Genomic DNA, 22,398 nt, shown 5'->3' on the forward strand with positions numbered 1-22,398 from the left:
TCTTATTATTAAGGAGATTGGTGAACATTTATTTTTTCCAATGCAACTGACAAAGAAAATATAATATGCATCTTACAGAATAGTTGTATCAAAAAAAAACCTCTTCCTGTCATTTTTCGTTGCTGCATTATATTTGTCTTCTGGAAAGATAATGAAATATTCCTTTACATGGATTTGAGACTATTTAGTGATTCAGTCCCCAGAACAAGGTGCTACCATCGAATGACAGAACTCCTCTAGAAATCGGAGCTGGGGCTGATCTTAGCCAAGCTTCTCCTTTGTGGATGAGAAAAGCAAGACCCAAATAATGGAAGGGGCTTGCCCCGTCTACCCAAAGCCCAGAGATGAGCCCAGTTGGATGGCTGTCTCCATCAGAACCTTGCAAGGCAACTCCACCTGGAGCGTGAAGAGGGATCGGACCCCAGCTCTGCCAGGTCAAAGGAGCCCAGTCGAGGACTTTTCCTGAAGCTGGAGTTTCCAGATCAAGAGCTATGCACATTTTTAAATAATTTTAAATAAATTCAAATTTACACATATTTTTAAATCAAAATCTTAAACCCTGTTGGGCTTTGCTTCAGGCCGGGAGGCTGAGAAAGCCCCGCTGTCTTCACCACCCTTCCTGACACAGTCCACTGAGAGGTGAGGCTTGTGCATCACAGGTTGTGTAACGGCAGCACACTCTTGATCCTGTCTTCTAGTGACCCTGGGGGCTGTGGAATGACCCTGAGCAGGACTGGGTATGTGGGACAGGCCTCCACTGAGGTTTCTGAGTGAATCTCTAGGCCTGTTCCCAGCCGTGCGTCCGTGGGTTTGTCAAGGAGGCTTCTGCTGACACTGAGACCTTACTCCTCCTGCGAGATCGGCTGGCCCAGTAATTACTACTTTTCAAGGTGCTTAGACTTTACTACTGTCAACTCATTATGCTGCCAACAACCCCGTGGGACAGGTTCTATTGTCACCACATTAGTGGATGTTACCGGGCAGAGCCAGGCCCCAAAGCCTGCCGGGGATCAAAGGACCCCATCACCCTGCTCACCCGGGGCCCATGCCCCATGACGGGAGAGCGGGAATGGCCTCTCCCCAGTACGCTGTCCTCAGAGCCCAGGGGATGCACCAAGCGTCCTTTTGGATGTGTCATCCACAAATTAAAGCTACCTGTTCTTGAAGATTCTTACATATGTACAACCACTTTGGAGGGATATATGTATTGCCTCCCATAAAGTAAGTCTTTTTATTTATCCTAAGTCCCCTTCCTCTCAAATGTCTTCTCTTTTGAGAACTCCAAGATCTGGGTAAACACACTCGCATCCTCACCTCCTACATTCTTCAGGTATCAGAGGTTTTAGCCTTGATCACCTGCTGTCTCCGACCAAGCCCTCCTCCACTGCAGCCCTTCCCGGAGTGAGGGGGCCAGGCTGAGGCTTTCTGCCTGATGAGCCACGCCGGTCCTGTGGTTTGTGTTCCAGTGTCGTTTCACAAATCCCTCTCTACCAGGTACCATAAAGGGGATGCAGGCGGGTTTTTTTTTCAAGTTTTGTGGTTTTGCTTTACACAATGAGACCTTAAATGCCCTGGAAGTTTTTATATTCAAAGTGGGGTAGGTGTCTAATTGTATTTATATGGGATGCAAACTGTCCCTGCTCAATTTGTTGGCTATTCCATCTCCTTCTCCATTCCCTTAGTAATATTTAATGGTTACTATTTCATGTAAGCATTTATTCTTTAAATAGATGTTATTGGATGCCTCTTGTGTGCCAGGCGCGGTTCTAAATATTGGCCATACAGCAGTGAATGAGACCAACAGACAGACAAACAAGCAGCCTTATTCTCACAGAGTGCAGACTATAAGGGACCTGGAGCATTTTCCAGGCAGAGAAAGGAGCAAGTACAAAGCCGAGATGCAAAAGAAGCTCACCGTTTGTACTTGAGACAAACTCAAGAAGACAGTGTGTCTCGGCAAAGTCAATAAGGTGGGAAGATGGTAGATGGCAAGGTGACAAAGGCAGGGCCTCTAGACAAGGGTTAAAAAGTTGGGATTTTTCATAAGTGAAGGAAAACCACCAAGGGTGGAAGCAGGGATGCCAGTAAGGAAGCTGTTAGCACAGTTGAGACAACAGATGATGGTGTGGCTTACATGCGTGTAGCGTAGCAGGGAGGAGTGGTTGGATTCTAGATCCATTTGGAAGGTCAAGGTGACAAATATTTGTGTAGATGGGAGGAAAGAAGGGTTTTTTATTGGAGCAACTATGTAAATGGTGATGGTATTTTATTGAAATTGGAATCCTGCAGGGGAAGCACATCTGAAGGCAGGAAAAGAGAATGAGGACAAGAGTTCTGTTTCTAAAATATTAAATTTGAAGTTCTTCTTGGACATGGAGATGTCTGGTGGGCAGTTGGGTATATGTGCGAGGAGCTCAGGAAGGAAGTTAGGTCTGTTCACATAAATGTGGTGTCATTAGCATATAGGTGGTTATTAAAGTTGTAGGATTTGACAAGGTCTCCAAGCACATGAGTGTAGTTAGAAAAGAGAAGAAAGCATGAGAAAGAGCACTGGCCTCATGAAGAGACTACAGTGGGCAAGTTGTGGATACATTTCTGGTCTTCATTCCATTTTATCTATCTAGTGTTTATCCATGTGCCAAAAAACCACATTGTTTTAGTTACTATAATTTTATCACTATACTTGATTTCTTAGGGTTTGCCCACCCGTGATGTTTGTATGCTGATAAGAAAATCTAATCAAAAGAGAGAATTTGATAACGAAGGAGAAAAGGAAATCACTGTGGGAATAAAATCCATGGGTAGATGAGAAGGGAAGTGATCTATTGCTTTTACCGTGTAAGGATTGACTTTAGATAGAGGAGGTGTTTATCCTTTCTAACAGACGAAAAGGAAGAATATTTGAATACAGATTTCTGTTATACTCCATTTATCTATTTTGATAAAAGTTACCTTAATTTACAAATTAATTCAAAAGAAATTAACATAATTAGTACATGTGTCTGCTCATCCATGAACAACGTATACCTCTAATTTCTTTTTCTTATCTTGTTGCATTGGCTAGGAGAGCCAATGCCTTTTACTAAATGTTACTGGGGATATTTTATGGGAATATGCTCAGTAATTATGTTTGCTATAGCTTTCAGGTTAAGGAAGTTCCTTCTATTCTTGGTTTGCTGAAAAATTTCTATTATGAGTTATTATTGAATTGTGATAAATGCTTTTCTTCATTTAGTGATATGGTCATATTTTCCCCCTTACTCTGTAATTATGTCACATGAATAGACTTTCTGATGCTGAACGATGCTTGTCTTCCAAAAATAAATTCTACTTTTTATTGCAGTGTTATTATTTTATATAAACTTTTAGCCTTATTTTATTAATATTTTATACTGGATTTTTGCATCTATGTACATGAGGGAGGTTGAAATTTTGGTTTGCAGATTCATTCAACCTATATGTAGGCTCTCAGCCCTGCTTTAATTTTTAGGATTCCCATAAATCCTGGTTTGCAGCTTGGAGAAGAAAGACCTGGGAAGAAGAGATGAAACTGTTAAGTGAGAACAGACTGTTATAGAAAACTGCCCAATGGTTGTGCCTCTGTCTTGACTCTACATGTCACACCCCTGCTCACCAGAGCTGTCCTTCATGCCTGTTTGTCCCTAACACTCTGCCCCTGGTACTGGCATGGACCTCCTGCCATTGAATTCTCAGCCCTGGCTCCTGGGGGACAGTCCTGTCCTGCTGTGACACAACATTTTATGTCACAAAAACTTTGCTTCTGAGAAGTTTTTCGTGTCCTCTAAGACTTTTTAGAGGAGAGGAGCTCTACATGATTCTCTTCAGGGTATTTTTGCTCCAGGCTGGTTTCAATCAATATTTTCCCAAGTTTTATAACCATTTATCTAGGAAACTAGAAATAACCACAATAGATTTCCCACCCACTTCCCTACCCTTGAACTTCTTTTCCTTGGGGTTATCCTGCCTTTCAACTAGTGATTTGTCATCTCTCAGTTTTGACTTAATCTCTGATAACTATGTGATGAGCATTCAAAGCCAGCCCCCCATTGTCCCTGGTCTTAAAATATCCCTGCCTTTATGCCTTCTTAGGATTCACTCTAAATAAAATTTCAAAAATGAAGACAAATGGAAATCCAGCAGTGCAATCTGACTCCGTGTGGGAGCAAACACAGCCTACACCAGATTCGTCCACTTACAGTATTTTCTTGACGGCTCAAAAACGCAGGCCTTAGAAGACTGTGCAATTAGCTGCATATGGACCCATTTTCAGATCTTTTTCTGCTCCTGCACCTGGGCCAGCGGCTTTTTCAGCCAATCAGCTCATCATCTAATGATGTGTTCCTCACACAGCAGCCTGCGGGGATGTGGGGGATGGAATGAACATCTATTACACACTGGGAACTACACTCAGGCCATAACAGTTATGGTCCTTTTGTTAACCTCATTGAATAAATAAGGAAAAAGAGTCTTTGAGGAGTAGTCATCCAGCTAGTAAGTGGTGGACATGGGATTTGAACCCGGTCTGTAGGACATAAAGGCTGGGCTCTCTCAATAGAATGTATGTCATGGTCTTTGCCCTGAGTGAGGACATCCACCTTGCTGGGCAACAAGCCAACACTTAAAAGGACTACAAAGCAATGCCCTGCAGCGGATCCACTGGGAAGTCCACACTCAAAGGCTACCCCCCATCTGTGCACCTTCAGCAAATCTCCCATCTTCTCCAGGCTTCAGTCTCCCAGAATCTAGTTCTGCCACTCCGGAAGCAGCGGCCAGGACCAAAGGGTAGAAATTACAGGATGCTGCATTGTGTTTTTCAAAGTGGAAGTAGCCAGTAGCCCACTGGGCAGCCTGGAGGTGGTGAGGTCCAAGCAGACCTGGAATGACCACAAGTGGCAGAGGGGCAAGCTAAGCTTCCCAAAGCCAGGGCCACAGCACCCGGCTGCCATGAGAGGGTGGAGAGCTAACATTTGCAACTCACTGTGGGTGGCATTTCAGGACCTCAGCCAGGCAGGGAGACTTTGGGACCAGGGGGCTTTGGGCGCTTCACTGACCTGGCCCCACAGAGCCCCATCTGTTAGATTGTCCCCCGGGGCTATGGGTCCCTCACCCCAAGCCCAGCTGCCTCGTCCCTCCTGTAACCCCCTTTTCCTCCTCCGTACTTTAGTCTCAGAGTGGGTGTCTGGCAGCCTCTCATCTATTATTTATCCTAGTCCTTCAGCCCTCATACTGCACCCCTAGACATAAATATTACCCCATCTTACTGATGAGAAAATAGAGGACCAGAGCATTAGGTGGCTGAGCAGCAGCCTAATGGTCAAGGGCAGGAACACCAGGAATGAATCCCAGCTCCACAGCTCCCAGATGGGGAGCCTGGGAAAGTTAGATAACCTCTGAGTCCTTCATCCTCACCTATAACATGAGAATAATGATAACAGTACCTACCTCCTAGGTTGCTGTGAGGATTCAATGAATGAATACATGTTAAGTGTTTAGGACAGTGGCTGGCACAGGTGACACTGCACAAGTGATACTGCTGATTGTAACAGTGATGATGGTGACAGTATACAAGTGGTGATGATGGTGATGATGGTGATGATGGATGGTGGTGGTGATGATGATGGTGATTATGATGGTGATGATGATGGTGATGATGGATGGTGGTGGTGATGATGATGGTGATTATGATGGTGATGATGATGGTGATGATGATGGTGGTGATACTGAGGATGGTGAGGATGATGGTGATGATGGTGATGATGATGGTGATGATGATGGTGATGATGGTGATGATGATGGTGATGATGGTGATGATGATGGTGATGATGGTGATGATGATGGTGATGATGGTGATGACGGATGGTGGTGGTGATTGTGGTGATGATGATGGTGATGATGATGGTGATGATGGTGATGATGATGGTGATGATGGTGATGATGGATGGTGGTGGTGACTGTGGTGATGATGATGGTGATGATGATGGTGGTGATGGCGAGCATCACACAAGCAGCCCTCATGAGCATCCTCACCAGCATTTGCCCAGGTCACAGTAGAATCAGAAGATTTAACTCACCCCTCTGGCTCCTCGTCCAAAACTCTTTCCATTACATTGTAGGAAGAGCATCAGGGCAGTCTGATAAAAGGAAACTGCTTCTTGGTTTGTTGCCTTTTTTAATAGGCTGAAAATATTAAAGTGATTATTCCAAGGCCTTAGACAGATTCCATCACCGGCCATTCACTTGGTTTCATGTCCTGAAATAGACACTGGATTTCATAGCCTTGTCTCCAACCAATTGACCTGAAAGGGCAAAGCAAGCAGTTCCTAAATCCAAATGATCTTGAAATCCACAGAAAGAAAAAGTTCTCTTCATGGAAATCTTGCTTCTTTTTTCTCTCTTCCCTTAACAAGTCACTGCCATGGTGTCAGGAAGGTCAAACGGGTGCTTTGCTGGAGGACTTCCCAGTGCCTGAAGTGCCTGAGGAAGGGCAAAGCCTGTACCACCCCCGAGGAGGAGCCGCTCAAATACAAACTCCAGAACCCCCCACGCACACACACACCCACACGTGCACACACACGCACATTCTTCTTGAATATTCTGTACCTGAGGCCCCAGGCCCCCCAGGAGCAGCTTGAGAGTGGGGAGCACACATTGCAGACAGGAGGGGCCCCTCAGGCAGAAGGCACAGAAAGGGGGTCCAGGAACTCCACTCAACCCTGATGCCTTCACAGACTGACCAAGTGCTTGCCCTGCTAATAAAAGGCCCAGGCTTTGCAAAGCCTGCAGGCAGATGGACCAAGCTGAGTTTCCTTTCCAGCTCACGTTTTCATTAGAGCAGAATTTAAGAAACTGCTCCAGACAAAGGCAGCTGACAGCATAACCCTTCTTCCTTCTCTCCCTCCTTGATGCTCTTTGGGGTGAGGCCAGCTCCCCTTGCTCAGCCAGCGGCCGCTGGAGGCCAGGTCAGGTGAGTCTCCTGCACGGCTGGCCCCCTGGCAGAGCTGTGTGGGAGAGGTGAGCGCAGACGCCCCGCCCGGCTGGCACGGGACACGTGGCCATCCTCCAAGCTGACAGACGGGTCAGACTAACAAGACCTGTCAGCACGGTGTCCAGTCTGCCAGGTGTCCAGCAGATTCTCCCAGGGACCAGCAAGTTGCTGGGTCAGAATGTGGAAGGAGGGGCCGAGCGAGTGGCCTGTGAGAGAGGACAACCCGGCCGTGGCAGCAGGCGACCCGCACCTGCCGGCAGCTTCAGCCACAGTTGGGGCGTGACACTTAGTGGTTCACGGCCTCAGTTTGCTCATACACAAAATGGGGCCGTTATTAGTTCCCGCAGCCCAGGGTTTTTATAAAGATTAAATGGAATAAGGTGTGTACCTGTGCCACACGGCAGTCGGCAAAGGGAAGATGCCCCCTCTATGCCGGCTACCGTGCGTATTTCAATAATGATCAGCCTCAAACCTGCCCATCTTCCCATCTCATGGCTTCTGGTCTAGGAATGGGTGCGTAGTACGGACGGAGGAATTTTGTTTTTTCCCTCCAGAGATGAACATAGTTACGTTCTAACAGAAGGATGGCAAGAAATCAGGTGTGAGCTGGAGTGATGCCGGGCGCGGGGACCCGTGCAGAGGCGGGTGGAGGGGAGCAGGGAGCGGCAGTCAGCCAGGGCAATCAGAGCTCTGAGGGCAGCCGGCCCTGGAGGCCAGTCTCGCTTAGCCGCTCTCAGCAGGGGAGCAGGGCACTAGCTTCCTGCTCTGTGGGCAGCAAAGGCGCTAGGGTGCATGAAGGGCTGAGAAGCGCGCGGAGGGGACGGGGGCAGAGCGTCCCTCAGAAGGTCGGGGGTGGGGTAGGAGCGCGCGTGCCCCGCCTACCTGTTCTTCCCGGGACTCAGAAACGCTTTGCACGTCTGTTTTGAACCAAATCTTCCCTGTGATTAGGGTGGCCATATAAAATCCAGGATGCCGAGTAATTTCAATGAGACAAATACTTGGGGGTATAAGTATGTCCCATGCAATATTGGGGACGTACTTATACTTTAAAAAAATCATTGTGTATCTGAAACTTGAATTTAACTGAGTATCCGGTATTTTTATTTGCCAAAAATAGCAATTTTACCTGTGGTGGAAATTGACTCATATGGTCAGCGATGGAAATGTACCACACAAAGCAGGGCCCGGAGGAAACCAGCACTCAGCAAAGGGACTTTCAGAGATTGTGGAGATTGTGACCAAGATTTGTTCCGATCCTCAAAAGTTGGAAAGCGTGACGTAGACACCACGCTTCCTGGGTGTGAAACCCAGACGTCTGCTGACTCAGTACACAGGGATGGAAACTCGGGAAATCATCGTAAACACATGGCAGAGATTTTTTTTTTTTTTTTGGCTGCGTTGGGTCTTCGTTGCTGCGCGCGGGCTTTCTCTAGTTGTGGCGAGCAGGGGCTACTCTTCGCTGTGGTGTGTGAGCTTCTCATTGAGGTTGCTTCTCTTGTTGTGGGGCATGGGCTCTAGGTGCGCGGGCTTCGGTAGTTGTGGTGCATTGGCTTAGTTGCTCCACGACATGTGGGATCTTCCCGGACCAGGGCTCGAACCCGTGTCCCATGCATTGGAAGGCGGATTCTTAACCACTGTGCCACCAGGGAAGTCCATGTGCAGAGGTTTTGCAAAAGGTTGGTCCTAGAAATATTTTCATAACGATGATTAAATCAAATGTTGGTGGTGACTTCTTAGGCAGGTCCAGTTATGGGTGTTCTTTGTTTTCTTCTTTTTGTGGCTCTGAATTTTCTGATTTAAGTTTAATTAAAAAGTAAAACATTTCAATCAGGACCCCCACGCTGCACTGCAGTTCTGGCTTGGAACCCTGAGGTTGGGCAGTCCTTCTCTCAGCCCACACCATTGCCTCTTCCAGCAGACCCCGCTCCTGCCGTGTCTGCGTTTCTCATAGTACCCAACATCATGAAAGATAAAAACTGTGGAAATATGAGTTCTCAAATCATTTTGCAGAAAGTAAATCTGAGCCCATGTGAGCCAACCACTGAGCTTGGCACATTCATGAGTGTTGCCCCATTTATTCTTCACTTTACAGATGAAAACTTTTACACCAATTAGTGTTAGCTTCTCAAAGGTAAAGCGTGAATCTCATTTTGTCCATTCACTCACTTATTCACTCATTCATGGAACAAAAGCTCACCGAGCATCTACTTCAAGCCACTGAGTCTTGCAGACGGAGGAAACAGGTAAGGGCCAACGTGTCTCTGCTCTTAGGAAGGTCACATCCAGCTGGGGGTCACTTGAGCCAGTTAGAGAAGGTCACAGCGCCAGAGTAGTGAGCAGACAGAACCCCAGCAAATCCGAGCCCTCAGGAGGTGGCCTTGGACGTCAGGCCTTCATCTCTTCCTTCCTTTAGTCTGCGTTTACTAAGTGTTTGTTGAAGTCAGGCACTGCTCTGGGTATTGTAAATAAGATGGTCCGGTGACAGCTGAGCTGGGGGTGTGACACTTGAGCCAAGAGTTGGATGATGAAATGAGGTCTGTTCAGGAAAGAGCTGAGGAAGAGTTTTCTAGACAGAGGGAAGAGCACGTGCAAAGGCCCTGGGGCAGGATTTGGATTTGGCTCATGGAACAGAAAGTTGATCAGTGGGGTTGCTGAGGGCCTACAGGAGCACTGGGACCAGGGTTTCCCAAATACTGGTCCTTGGTCATGAGAAGGGCCCACTGATGGAATGAGGGCAATAAGGACAGTAGCAGTGAAGTTTTCCATAAAAATCTGAATTTACTCAGTTTAAAGGACTGCCTTTATTACAAAGTTGGTCTTTTCGGTATGAAAATGTTCTGTCATTCATAAAAGGATGGTGCTAGTAATAGTAGGGCTTTTTAAAGTCCCCGACAATAAATAAATAAGTAAAAAGAGAGAGAGAGAGACACACACACACATACACACACAGAGAGACAGACAGAGACAGTGACAGAAACAGAAATGCAGAGAGAGAAGCCAGTCCCTGAGGTTATGTGTTCGTTTGCTTTGAATTTTCCAGTAAAAAGCATCCAAGTCTGGGGAGCACTAATATAATCCAATTACTTATTGTACAGATGAGGGAATCAAAGCCCAGAGAGGCTAAGAGCTGCCCCCAAGCTCACACAAGCTCCCCACACAGGCGCCCGATTCCTTTCCCCAGTGTGACTCCCTCCACCTGCCTGCTGTCACCCTATGGTCCATCCTTGACCTGAAACTCACAAACGCAGGGCCCTCCTCCGGCCACCACATGCTCTGGGCCTCAGTCGGAAGAGAGCAGACCCCAAATTCCACACAGAGGTCATCTGGGTGCAGGGCAGCTGCTCTTTCTGACTACATAGGCCTTCTTTCAACCTACTCAAGAGGAAGGTCAAATTATAGGTGATTGCCTTGTTAATGTTATCAAAGGTAACTATAATAATTTTGAAAGTACAAGAGGTCAAGTTTCCACAAATTAATTAGGTAATTTGTTTCTTCAAGAGCCCTCACCATGAATTACCTATTAACTAAAGATCTGATGCATTTAATGTTCTCCTGCACCATCAAGCTGAACTGGTAAATTAGTGATAATTATACATAAACACACTAAAATTCCACAGTACTCTTATTCCCAGGGTCTGACGGTTTACAAACTCCACTGAGATGAGCTCAGTCACACAGACTACCACCCATTTTCCTGATAGTAAAGCCGAGAAAAACAAACAAGAATTATCTGAGTGAGAAACAGTTCTTTTGGACTACTAATAATCCCCAAATATTTTGTTTATGTATAAAAAAATCCTTGATGCATGCCTACTAAGTGCTAAAGTGACAGTGACCAGAGAGATAGACATGGTCTTTGTCCTTCAAAGCCCAGGGCTTTCATTTCGTCCATCCTTGTTTATTTGGTTACTAGAGGAGGAGCCTATTCAGATAGGAATACCTTTGGGAACGTCTTGCTTGGATACCAATGGCCTCTCTCAACTTCCATGACGAGCATCCACCAAGAGCCATTTTCAGATGTGGTAAGAAATTCAGGAGTATTACAGAGAACAAAGATTGGAATCATTTTTTTTTAACATCTTTATCGGAGTATATGGAATCATTTTTTAAAGCAAGCTGGGATATTTCAAGAAAAACATCTTTATTCTGCATCTTATCCCATCTATTTAAGCTGTCAGAAAATGTTTTATTCTTTCAGAAAAACTATATTCAATAGCGGTTCCATGTGTTTTTTTCTAATTAATTTAGATTTTTAGGATCATTCTCCTCTCTGAGCCTGCCTTGGATTTGGAGTCAGTCAGATGTGCCTTGACACTCACCATCCCTCTGCTGATGTGACTTCCTGCAAATTACCTAATATTTCCAGACTGTTATTTAACCTGTGAAGTGGGTACAAGAACAGCCACACTCCGGGGATGTCACAAAGGTTAGAGGTAATGAACAGAATGCACATAAGCCCTCAGGAAATGATGCTCAAACCTGTCCAATTAAATTCATCTCCAATTCATCTCCAGAAATTGGCTCGGATGCCCTTGGGTACCACCTGATGCCCTTGGGTACCATCTGATGTCCTTGGGTAACACCTTGCTCCATGACTCCACTTTCTACAGCCATCATCCACAAATACAAGTAACAGAAGTATTGGTAAGTGGCTCTAAAACAAATGGGTTCCTGCTCCCATCCCCTGATTCAGATGTGTGTATATATATGTATATTTTAAAACTTCCTCTTTGAAAGCGCCATCCAGTTTTCTTCTAGAACTCCAACTGAGGACGTTGAAGAATCAGCAACCATGATTGTTCTACGATGCACACTTTTATTTCTACTTGTTTTCCGGAGCACTCGGAAATAATTCTTTTAACTTCAGTTCTCACATAATGGGAACACACCCTTTCCAGGTGGAAGTTGCAGATGAAGCTGCTTTTTCCCTGCTAGAAGAATGGAGTGTGCGATGTTCAACTTGTCACTTAATTGCTGCAGGCTGTGGTTTTTTAATCCATTAAATAGAGAAATTCATGGAACTGTTGCAAAGGATTAATGAGATAATATTTGTAAAGTGATTGGAGATAATCTGATGAAAAGCACATATAAATACAGAGCATTACTACTAAGTCTCTAAGGAATAATAAAATGTGTAATGACATGCCTGTGGTAATCTATACTTAATTATGTAATTTTCTAATACCCAGAAGGTATACACAGGCAGAGATGAGTAAATTGCATTGTATGGCATTCATTCCATGAGGTCACTGGTCATTAAAGTTTAATCATGTCCCATTAAAAAATAAAGATTTCTGTTTTTACTCTTTCCCAATAATTACTAATATGTTGCCTGTGGTAAGGTATGAAGTCATATCGATTTATTTAAAGAGAGAGAGTTTTCATACGAGGCTTACTCAACTCTCTCCACCCATCCCCTACACCCACCTGTCGGGACATCAAAAATGCACATTCTCTGTCTTCAGGGGCAGACGCGACTAACTCGTGCGAAAGATAACAAATGACAAGGGACAGAGCACAATGAACTGCTAAACTGCAGAGCTGAAGCTTTCTGAGTTGGGACCAGAGGAATTTTGGAAGTGGCTTGATGAGGTCAGAGACTTAATCTCTGCTCCTGTCACCCGGAACCTCCAAGGTGCCAGGGCGTAGTAAGGGTCCTGTGAACATTCCTGAATGAATAAGCTAGTGAATGAATGAATGAGGCCCAGATAAACCCGAAGATGTCTCGTGGAGAAGGGCCTTGAGCCAGGCCCTGAGGAGGGTGGGAGTTGACGGCACATCCGGCCAACAGGCCCAAAGCACCTCAGTGGGGTACGTCTTGGAGTAATACTGTGACGCTTCAGACACGGGCCGGGGGACATGAAGGCTGATGGGGGCTGACCACGGGGGCCTTAGGGTCTGATGGGTCTTAGCTGTCCCTCCTCTAAAACTTCTTTGGTTCCAAATTTCAGACCCAAGAAAGACCAAAACTTCCTGGAAACCTGCTATTACCATATCTGCTGCTTCCCTGGCTCCAGAAGGCCGACACACACAGATGCAAGGTCACAGGCCAGGATCCACAAAGGCTTCCACATGGAGCCCTGTGGGGTGTCGGTGCTCCCAGATGCAGCGGCGGTGGGCAGCGAGTCCTCACGAAAGAGACGGTCCAGGGGCAGATCCAGTGCAGAATGTGCCCGGCGTAGGCAAACAGGCCGTGGGGTTTCTGAGGGTTTCCATCGGCCTCGGGCACAACCTCCCTCGGACAGCTGGCGAATCCGACAGGTGATGGTGCCTGAGGACCTGGCACGTCACCGTGCATCTGGCCCTGCCCACCGTGGACCTCGGGAGTCAGATGGAAGCACGAGCACCTGCCTCACCTCCGCTCTGACCCCCACAGTGCCCACAGGCACCTGGAGCTCATCATAAACAAGCTGTCACAGGAATCAAGAACGAGCGCGAGACGACAAACGGGGCAGGGGTCTGTGGGAAACTCTGGCGAAATCACCGAAATGCCCCCAGCCTGAGTCCCGCAAGCCACAGGGTGAGATTACTGGACTAGTTCAGGGGCCCCATCCTGGTCCATGAACCAGGCGTGTCAGCATCATCGGAGACTCTTGTTTCAAATGCTGATGCAGGTGGCGGGGCCTGGAATCGGAGATGGTGTTCCCCGAAATGGATGCGGTCAGCCAGTTTGGAGACCCTGCGCACAAGTCTCCAGAGGCCCCTCCTGCTCTGCAGCCGTGAGTTCTAGTCGCCTCGACAGGTGCAGCATTGAACGTCGAGCTCCGTGGTGGGAAGGGATGCAGGCTCCCACCGGGGCTTCCATTGGCGGCTCGCTGGTCCCCCGACCCTAAACCACCATGCCTCACATCACCCAAGGCTGTCTGCCAGCTTCTTCCTCCCAGTCTGTAAGAGACCTTATCTACTCTGTTCACACCAAGGTTTACACAGGGTGCCTTGGGAGCCACAGGTCCAACCTGGGCCAGGGACGCTGTGGCTTCAAATTCCAGAGAGAAGTATTTGATCCCCGGAGGACTGGTTCCCTTTGACTTGCTGTGATCTGCTGCTGCTTGGGCTTCAGACGTAGAAACGGCAGGAAGTGAAACCTGACCTTTTCTCCCTCTTTTCCAGCTTTCCCTCATCTCCCCCCCTTTCCCTCACATCTCAGCTCGTCTTGGTTTCTAGCCCAATTACTAAGGACCTATTGTGCGCGGGGCCAGTGGTCGACATGGGACAGATACACAAGCTGTAAGATAGTCCATTTCATCCAACTGAGGGAATTGAGTCTGCAATATTCTGGTTTCTAAAATGATGACCAATTTATGAATGCAAACTATTACATATAGAATGGATAAACAACAAAGTCCTACCGTATTGCACAGGGAACTATATTCAATATCCTGGAATAAACTATAATGGAAAAAAATATAAGAAAAGAATGTATATATGTATATAACAGTCACCTTGCTATACAGAGATTGGCACAAAATTGTAAATCAACTTTACTTCACTTAAAAAAATTAAAAATAAAATGATGATCAATTTAGGTTCTTGGCTCCCCTCATGAAAGTAGAAAATCTTCTGGAATTTTCAAGGCTGAGGGCACCCCTGGAATGGTTTGACCCAAGATATCTTTTGACAATGAGGACACCCATACAAATCAAGCCCCCGGAGCACCCAGCCTCCGCCTGAGGGCAGGGAGGTTTCCCCGCACCCCCTGAAGCAGGACCATCAGGCCAGGTGGGCACACGGGGTCCCACCAACAGCACCCACCCCGCCTGTGAACGCCAGTGGCTGGACTTCTGTCTGGCCCTGCAGCCCAGGACAAACAAAGTGTCTGTCTGAGCATTTGCCTTCTCTCAGGAGAATCCCTGAAAGGCCACAGTACATCCTCCACAGGACAGAGAGCGATCCTCGAGAGAAAGTAAGTGTGTTCTGACCAACAGCCCAGGAGGAATGCGCCTCGGGTGGAAGTACATGCGTGAGGTCCAGGTTGGGGGCCCTCTGTCCCTTACCTTCGGCTGGCTCTGCGGTCCTTGTCACCTTCTGGTTCATTTTATCGCAACTCCTCCCTGGAAAGCCACCACCAAGCAGAAAATGACACGAACCCCAGTGCCCGTGATCGCACAGGAGGGCAGGGGGCCTGGGGAACACTTTCCTCGGGCTAGTGGGGCCTTTTCCAACAGTACTGAGTTGAACCCCGAAGCACCCCTCACCCCCACCAGCTTTCCCGTGCTGGCGAGCTCGTGCCTGGGAGTGGCCACGATTTTCTAAACGCAGGGTGGGGCAGGGACTGGGGCCGCCCCCTGTGCCCTACACCACCCCTCTCTGGCCTCCTCTGGCCTGCCCTGGGCCCCGAGGCTGACCCCTGCCCGCGCGTCCCTGGGCTCCCTTCCCTCTCCTCTGCAGGGGGTTGGCCAGTGGGCAGCAGCACTTTTGGCTGCTGGGATGCAGGAAGGCCACTCCAGGTGTCACCTGAGTCCGAACGGCATGGGACCCCATGTCCCCTAAAGCCCAGTACTCAGCTCCCCGACACATGCCTTCTGCGAGGGGCAGAGTCTGGAACAAGCTAGATAGCGGGACCCTCACCAAGGAGCTGCCCCCCAACACCCACCCGCTCTTCGTAGACCCAGGACCACCACAAGGCCTCTGCGGCAGCCCGAGGGGCCAGCACAGCCTCCAGCCAGTATCCTGCCCCCCTCCCAGAGCCCCCGCACCCTCTAGCTGTCGTCACTGGAGCCCAGATACCAACACCGTGGGCAGATAGAGGCTGCTGGAAGGGCGGCCACCCGACCGGCACTGATAGCAAAACGCCCTCCAAGTGCGGTCCTCACTGCTTGCCCTCCCCCTTGGCCCCTTCCCCCCTCGGGCCGTTCCCGTAAATCATCCTCTCCACGCGGCTGGAACTACCGCGGGACGTCTGGGCACCTCGACAGAGCAGGCTGAACCCCTCGGGGCCTGGGGGAAACAAAGGAAACCAGAAGGAGGAAGAGCAAAAGAAGGTCGGAGAGGGGAGGGAAGGGGAGGGAGAGGAAGAGTGGATGCGAGAACAGGAAGAAACACTCAAGACACGCAGGATTGGACTTCCCTGGTGGCGCAGTGGTTAAGAATCCGCCTGCTAATGCAGGGGACTCGGGTTCGATCCCTGGTTCAGGAAGATTCCACATGCCACGAAGCAACTAAGCCCGTGCGCCACAACTACTGAGCCTGCACTCTAGAGCCCACGAGCCACAACTACTGAGCCTGCGTGCTGCAACTACTGAAGCCCACACACCTAGAGCCCGTGCTCCACAACAAGAGAAACCACTACAGTGAGAAGCCCATGCACCGCAATGAAGAGTAGCCCCCACTCACCACAACTAGAGAAAGCCCACGTGCAGCAACAGAGACCCAACGCAGACAAAAAAAAAAGAGACACGCAGGACTGAGGAGAGGAAGAAAACTAAGCTTCAGAAGCCACGCAAGAGAGAGCAGCTTCAGAGGGGACCCTGCAGGACACACCGAGTTTGTGCTCCAAGACAGGGGGTCACTTGTCCCCCAGAGGTGGCTGGAGATCTGGGAACAGGGCAGGGAACCAGAGTGTAAAGTGTAGTTCCCTCTTCCCCCTCCCCCTCCCCTCCCCTCCCCCCTCTGTCCCCCTCCCTCACTCCCTCCTCTCCCGCCCTTCAAAGCACTTTGGCTCAAGGTAAAAACGACAAGTAAAATGCCGTTGGCCAACTATCTGGATAAGAATAAGGGTTAATTTTTTCAAAATTCTGGCTGAGCCAAAAAGCCAACAGGGGAAAACGTGCTCTCAGAACGCTTGCTCCCCTGCAAGGTCAAAGCCGGAATGGTCATTAAAGAAAGTATTGATCTTGGTGCCGCTGCTTGGCATCTTGTGGCCCATCAGGAGCGTCTGAAGCGCTATAATCGTGCCATCCAGCACTGCAGTGACAGGACGAGGAGAAGCCTCTGTGCCAGAGTCCGCCCCACGCCGATGCCACGTGCTTTATAGCTGACCGGATCCTGGGCGAGGGGCTGCACCCTCCCTCCCTGGACAGACTCTCTAGGACGGGGCCCCTGTCCACAGAGCAGGGCTCCCGCAAGTCAGGATGCCCCCTCGAGGCTCAGACGGGAAGAGGACTGGGCCCCCAAGACCCTGGCAGCAAGGGACCGAGGTGGCCGGCGGCTGGAGCCGAAGAGCCTGGACTCCACTGACAGGTGGACCCGCCTCCCACACCGCTTGTGTGACTTGGTCACTCCTGCCGCCCTGAGGCTCTGTCTCCCCATCTGCAGGGCCGACATAAGCAAGCCCACTCCCGGCGTCACGGGAGCCACGGTGGGTGGGCGGTGCTGAGCTGCGTCCTGCTGCGCTGAGGGCCCGGCGGGTCCGAGTTCTTCTTACTGCCAGGTCATTGTCACCGCCCGTCGAGTCCAGGCGGGAGGAGGGCTGGCCCCACGAGCCCCATGTCGCTGAGGGCCCAGCCACACAGGCGCCCTCACTCCAACAGCACCCCACCACTGTGCGACCCACCAATCCATCACGAGCGGCAAGGTGGTTTCGGGGGCCTCTGGTCCACGGCCCGGCTGCCTGTCTGAGTGATGATGCACTCATGGCCCCTCCACTGGGAGCCGCGGAGGCTCTTTCACGGCCCCTGCCCCCGCCAGCTCCACGGGTCCCCTGGCATTCTAGCTGCTTTGGCGACGCCTACCCCACTCCACCGCCCCGTGTCCTGCCGCCCGCTTGCTTTTCCTCCACAGCAGGCATCACCATGAATAGGCCACGCGTTCTTACTTACATGGCAAAGGATTTTTGTCTACTCTGTTCACTTCCTGTACCTCCGTTACCTCCCGCCATGCCTGGAACACAGATGCCCATAAATATTTCAGGCATGAATGAGTGAGCCAATCGACCAATCAAACACCCTTCACAGCCCCTTCCGCCTCATTCTGTTTGGAGCAAGAGGCTTTTGGAGCAACCCCGGGGGCCCGGTTGAAGCAGTCACCTTCCTCCCTCACCTGCTACCTGCCGGCTCACCCCGGCCCAGCCAGGCTCTGGTCTGCTCTGAAGAGGGTCCAACCGGTTATGGGTCTCCCAGCTGGGCCCGTCCCCAGCCACTGCCGGTCGGTCACGAGCATCAGTCCGGCCACATCAGCCTTCAGGTGCCCCCCAGCCTGCCCGGTGCCCACCTCCCTGAGGGCCAGACCTTCCCTGCCCACCTCCCAGAGCGCTCAGTTCTTCCTCCAGGGCCTGTGAGAAGGTGCCCTCAGCGCTGAACCCCCCGCAGGAGCCCTGGACCGAGTCTTGGGGCTGCTGGGTCTTTACCCAACCCTGCCACTGACAAACTGCCTAGAAATCTCCACGCTCTGGCTTCCCTCTGGGTGGCCAGCAGGGTGACGCTGAGAAGCAGGTGGGGTCACCGCCTCCCCACCTGGCCGGCCTGTCCTACCAGCACCTCGCTGCTGCTTAGCCGTCACCGAGGTGACCTGTGAACGAAGCCCGCCCTTCCTGGGGTCGCTCAGGAGACAGCCGGGAGATGCAGCTGGGAAGATACCTGGGAAGGAGAGACAGTCATTCTTTCTTCTTGAGGGAAGAGAGCCCTTGTTATCGCCCTGCTCCCCACGCCCCCTGCCACTGCTGTCCTCTAGAAGGCCAGCTGCTCTGCCTCAGCCCCACAAGGCCCCGTCTGTGTGCGTCTGGGAGCCGGGACCTGCCACATTCTTCTCTACCGTGTGACATTCCAGCTGTCCCTCCGCGTGTCGTGTCGCACGGGGGTGAGACTTTACTCACTGCCTTGCCGTTTATCCACTGCAGCCAGGAGAGGTCAGACAGGCCAGATCCAAGACCCACTGGGGCTTCCAGAAACAGGGGGGAGAGCTACCAGGGCCAGGAAGCTCCCAGCCCTCCACACCCTCCGACGCGTCCAGGGAGAGCTGGAGGCCGGCCCTGCAGGGTCAGCAGAGCTGGAGCTCGGCCGCCAGCCCAGGCCCCACCGTGAGCCGTGGTTTGAAGGGCTGCTTGTTGCGATGCCGTCTATTTCAGACGCCTACAGGTTTTGAACCGGACAGATGGCAAAGCCGAGAATTGAGAATAGCTGGCAATCGGGGTTCCATTGTCCCGGGAGAAAGTGGGCTCCCGTGCCCGGACTTCCGAGTGGTCCTCTCCTGAAGGTCACCGACAATGTGACCACGCCGGGCAGCCACGGGGTGAGCAATTCTCGGCAAAATGAAAATCCTTTTGTTGTCCAGCCTGGAAGGTCACACGTTGCCCTTTGAGACCGCCTCAACAGCAGGAAGTCCTCCCCCGTAAAGGTGACAGTCTCGGGGGCAGAAGTCAGCATCGCGGCATCCACCAGCAACGCCACGCGGAGCAAAAGCCCTTTATCCCATCACAAACAAATGCCACTGCGGCCCGGGAATGGTGGCAATAAAGAGGTGCTTGTTCGAAAGGCCACCGACTTGGCTGGGCCTGGGAGGAGAGGTGGCCGCAGCCGGGTGCCAGGCAAGGGGCTTCAGCGGAGCCCGCAAGGCCACCTGGCACCTCTGTGGAGGTACAACCCAGCCAGCTCTCTTACCGTGGCAGCTGTGTCCTAGAAAGTCACCACAAACACCGAATTGTCGGGAACTGGACCACAGCTCCCAAGGAAACACGGGGCTGGGTTCCTGAGAGCTTCAGGCTACACGTTTTCGCCAACTGATCAGCACATGCCCTTGTTTTGTGTGTCTCTGTTTCAAGACACCATGTTGAGTATATACTGTTGGTTCATGGATAGTGAGCTCCAGCCAACAGCCCTGTAACTCGTGCCTGTGCATGAACTTGACTCAGCAAGGCGCCCTCCCCGCGGTCAGCGCCGCGTCCTGCACCCGGGAGCTCTGGCCCGCGCTTCACTAGGTCTGGCAGCCGTTGCAAACAGAGGAAACACCAACAAAACATGCAAAGACGTGGAGAAAGGGCACTGGGCAGACCACGAGAAGGACACGTGTTTGCAGAACGGGCAGAAACAAGGGAAGCACCACCCAATGTCACCCCAGCCGCGAACGTGCGTGTCAGGCCCCTTGAATCTTCACCGCTCAGCACACGTCCTCAAAGGACCATGGAAGCTCAGGAATGCTGACTTGCGGTGACGCAGAAATGTTGTGAGTAGGCGAGCTGCAAACACCGGACATGGATGGCAAGCGTCGGTCGTGTAAAAGACCTTTGCTCAACCTGAACCTCGGTTCTCAGGACCAGTCACCCAAACTCGCCACTGCTCAGCAAGAAGGCACACCTTACAAGCAAACTCTCCTGCCCTAACATGTCTTGGGATGGTCCTGTCCTGTCCCCGGCTCTGCTCGGGGCTGCAGTGCTGGCAGCCCAGTGGGGACCGGACCAGGGCAAGGCCGGGAAGACAGCTCCCTGGAGTCTCAAACAGCGGGGCCTCACTGGCGAAGCGGTGTTGTTTTTCTTGTAAGCGTTTCAAGGTGCATCCTTGGTGGTGCCATCCTCTTTCTGTGACCTACTAACGTCTCAGCGTGACCTCTGTGGTCCACCTCCTGCCAACTGCCAGGACCCTGTCACCTGATTCTACAAGAAAGTCTCAACTCTGGCCTCATCCCTTTTCTTCTATCCTTATATTCCTTTTCTCCCTAATTCTCATTATATATATATATTCATTGTAGCCTCCAACCTTTGGGGGACGAGGTAGAGGAGAGAGAGGCCAAAAATTAGAGCAGCCAGTGGGTTCTCAGACACACCGGCTCCCCCTCTAGCTCTCAGAAGGTGGAGGCCGGGTCAGTGCCCTACATTGGGGCGGGGAGTGGGGGGAGATCTTCCAGAGGCCGCCTAAAGGAGGAAAACGCTGGAAACCAAGTGCTTTACCTGCTAGCTTATCTTCACGGTCCGTTAACACCTTTGCAGGCAACAGCAAAAATGAGACTAGGGCAAGACCCCAGGAGGCGAGGGACTCGGCAATGGTGCTGGGTGTCGGGAAGGAGACTGGCTTCAGCAGGGAAGACAGAAATTGGCCAAAGGCAAGTTTTACCAGCTGCACACGGTTCTTAGGACAGGCCAAGGTGCCCAGCATTTCAGCAGAGTTTTGTGCACCGTGGGCGGTCAACATCACCTGGAGAGTCCACTTAGAGAGGCGTCGGAAGTCACAAAACCCTAGGCCCGTCACGTATGGGCAATATCTGTGCTATTTGCCAATAATCGTTTGAGGTTGATTCTCTCTGCCAACCCCAAGTATGGTTGAAATGCCTTCCTTTCTGGAGGGAAATGTGGTAGCCGGCCCAACAGAAACTCAACTCAACTGCCGCCTGCCGAGAATCACGACAGTCCCTGGGGTCACAGGAAACTGCCCCTCCTCTCAGGTCTGGTAGAAGCAAAAAGTCTGCAAGTGCTGTTAAGGAGGAAAGTAGAAAAGTAGCCATCATCACTGACCCTGCGTATTTTCTGGCATTTTGACAAAATGTTGGTGCCCCAACTGAGAGCTTCTTAAGAACCGAGATTCTCAACTGTGCCCGGCGTGGAGGGCAGAGGGCGCTGCTAAACTCTTCTGTTTTGGGGGCCTCTCGGGAGAAAGCTGCAGGGTTGGGGGGAGGATAAACAACCCCTAACATTCCCCTTGGCGGCACATGTGGCCTCTTTGCCTTTAGATGCCTCCTCAGGGAAGGGTCTGGATCGGCTCTTTTGAAGAAAACTTCTAGAAGAACCCAGCGATGTGCCTGGCCACAGGACGCCACTCAGGCCTTGTGGGGCCCTGGGCAACTCTGTCTCAAGAAGCTGGTATCAGAACACACTAAAAAGCCCTACCTGGAGAGCCACCCTTTTCCAGGGGCGCTCGGGGGACCATCGGCTCCTGTACCAGCCCCTGAGCTTCCTCAGGTTTTTGTACTTGTGTTTTGTGTTTGCCTTCTCCTCGAGGCCTCTCTCCCTCCCCCGTCAGCTTTGTCTTAAGGCTCCTTATGAGGTCAACTTCCCACCACCCTGCCCGCTCCCTCCACCCCTCCCGTGGTTGTCACAGAAAACAGGCGGAAGGTAAAAGGGAAACGTCCGTTTACAGAGAAGCGAATGTTGATAAAGCAGCACTTCCACGTTAGAACAGCTCCCGGAGCAAATAACACGAGGATTGCTCCACCCAAACGCAGCTGGATGAGCAAACTCTCGAGTAGAGATGGTCTGAGGAGGGACCTCACGAGAAGGGGGATCCAGGTGAGTGAGGTCCCAGCTGGGATGCCCGTGTTTCCTGCTGCGCAGGTCCCTCTGTCTCAGGGGCTCCGCGCGGCCACTTTATTGACGCGCAGGGCTGTAGGAAAGCTGGGAAAGTGCTCCTCGGCCCCCAAAATCAGCCAGTAGTGAATGGCCAGGCTTCAGAAATTTTTTAGGGCATAGATTTATTTCCTTCTTTTGTCCAAAGAGGGAGGGGAGGGTGCGGGTATGCGCAGGCAGACAGGCG

This window comes from Balaenoptera ricei, chromosome 9, assembly GCF_028023285.1.
Source record: "Balaenoptera ricei isolate mBalRic1 chromosome 9, mBalRic1.hap2, whole genome shotgun sequence".
Lineage (NCBI taxonomy): Eukaryota > Metazoa > Chordata > Mammalia > Artiodactyla > Balaenopteridae > Balaenoptera > Balaenoptera ricei.